This window comes from Penaeus monodon, chromosome 5, assembly GCF_015228065.2.
Source record: "Penaeus monodon isolate SGIC_2016 chromosome 5, NSTDA_Pmon_1, whole genome shotgun sequence".
NCBI lineage: Eukaryota > Metazoa > Arthropoda > Malacostraca > Decapoda > Penaeidae > Penaeus > Penaeus monodon.
Genome location: NC_051390.1, coordinates 29,451,052 through 29,453,551, shown reverse-complemented (window position 1 = coordinate 29,453,551; position 2,500 = coordinate 29,451,052). Strand labels below are relative to the sequence as shown.

At 41.2% G+C, this 2,500-nt stretch overlaps 1 protein-coding gene across 1 annotated transcript in view; it reads left to right on the top strand.

Annotated features, from left to right (window-relative positions):
- Positions 1-2,500, top strand: part of LOC119573510 (insulin receptor-like) — a 26,772-nt gene that overhangs the window by 14,035 nt on the left and 10,237 nt on the right. The window lies entirely within an intron of this gene.

Below are 2,500 nucleotides of genomic sequence, written 5' to 3'. Positions count from 1 at the left end.
CATGCTGGCCTGAAGTACAAGCTGTATACCAAATTTAATTTTCCACCTTAATAAAGATTACTCTGCAGTTTTCTTGATAACCGCAGGTTAAAATTAAATTTTCAAAATAAAGTTTCAGGCACAATTTCAATGCACGCTGGAGTACCTCAGGGCAGCATAATCGCCCAACACTTTATACATTATACACAAACGACCTTCCAGACCCCTTACACAACAGACTCACTCACTATCCTCTATGCTGACGCCCTGTAGGGCCCTAGCTCGATACAGTGCGCTTTCAGGTGTCGTTCAGCGCATTAATGACGAAACTCGACAGCGTCTCGAGATGGGAGGCAGAAAGGCGTATAAAGGGACAAAACGCGACACAAACAATGTTCTCTTTATAAGACGACGAAAATTTCCCTCCTTATGACAACATTTACCTCAACACCTTCGACAGACTACAAGCACCTCTCCAAATCAGATCCTCTTGTACCATCCTTGATACCCACTTTCGATTTCATTTACATATTGATTTACAGGCCGCCTTGGTAAGAAAACCTTACATTCACTTTATCGATTTAAAAGTGCAGCCCCACGCACAAAAGCTGCATCTATACAAAACACTAATCAGACCTCTCCTCACATACACACCACTTGCTCTAACACAAACAGCATACACTAACAAGCGCAATCTCCAGCTTGTTCAGAATAAAGCACTCAGATGGATCTATATGGTAAGTTGGGACCAATTTATTACATCTGAACTCCACGAGGAAGCTTCTCTGCTTCCTCTGAACATTGAGTGGCGTAGATTGGTCTGTAAACCGACACACTCCGTGCTTGGCATACCGACTGGCTGGATACACCATCTTTCGTTTTGGCTGGAGCTCGGTATTAGGCCATGATCTTTTTTCTTTGGCATGGGACGAAGAAGTGGATGCAGTTTTTTAGGCTCGGCTGCTTCCTTTGAAGCCACCTCCTACTCCTTCATTTTCGTTTTTCCCCTTTCCTATCCCTTTTGTTTGTTTTGTTTTCTTTTATTTGTGTTCTCGTTTTGTTCCTTTTTAACGTAGTTTTTCTTTTGGTTTGTAGTGTTTTTAATTTCTAGAATAAATAACCTCCCCTTGCTACAGCCCTCACATCCCCGTTTTTAAATAACTTCACCACGTCACCTGACGCTTTGTGACTGCCATACCCTCACCCCCGCTTCCTCATTATCCTTCGCCATAGCATGGGCCAACATTCTTTATCATTCCCCCACCATCTCACTGGTTTCGGTTTCCGGCATGTGACACTTGCTGCTAGTACTCGTGCCAGGACCATAAATCCTTTGTCATAAGGATTTATGCGAGCCGAGAAAAGAAGCATCATGGCCAGTGGCGCTAACCCAATCGTGACGTGGCCGCCAGGACCGCGCCTCTCCATAAGTCCTGCTGCCGACGAAGGGGAACCTTCTGTTAACACAGGCGGGAATAGCCAGCCCCTGATTAGCGACCACCTCCGTGCTTCAACCTGCTTCAACAGCACGGGTTAGCCGAGGGATAGCCCTGGAACAACGCTCTATATGCATAGTCTTCAGTATTTTGTGAAGGGAATACTCTTGTTTGGTGTGAATGCTATGATTCGCTAATGGTATTTCGTATATATTTCCTTTGATAAGTAATAGTCGCCAATGAAATTATGTGAAAAGTTTGCAAATATTAGATCGTCTTGGGCAATGCCACCCTTATTGCTGGGAATATGTTGTTTTACTTATTAAAGCAATTGAAACTGGTATAATGTAACAAGAAAACAGCCACGACAGGGAAACATTGATGACATACAAGAGTTCTCGTTATATTTATAAATGTAAAACACATTATTTTAAGAGGGTAAACTACAAATCACATATATTATCTGTAATTGGAATTCGTAAGGTTTTATCACCTGATTTATTGCATCTGCACGACTCCTATGGGATTTATGATGACAAATGCACACTCAGGTCACATGGAGTGATCCCCTTGAGATGATATCAAGTTTACAGAGAACATTAGGTCAGAAATTCTGACAAGTCGTAAGAGATAGCATTAAGGAGAAAATGTTATTAGTCATATCGGTCGTTATTCATGCTTTTTTCATACCTAAAGGGGCCATATCGAATCTTTAGAAGGCTGTATCTACGATATTTAATTCATAAAAAAATCGAAAAGATTATGATTTACTTTTGACTATCAGGGTATACGATTCATACATTAGTGAGGGACAATGAGGAGATATGACAATCTGTTTTTGTGGCACTGTGCAATTGCAACGAAAAGACATCTGGCATCATATGAACACACACACACACCACATACACACACACCAACACACACACACACACACACACACACCCCACACACACACACACACACACACACACACACACACACACACACACACACACACACATATATATATAAATACATATTTCTCTATATATATATTTATATATATATAATATATATATATTATTAGAGAGAGAGAGAGAGATGAG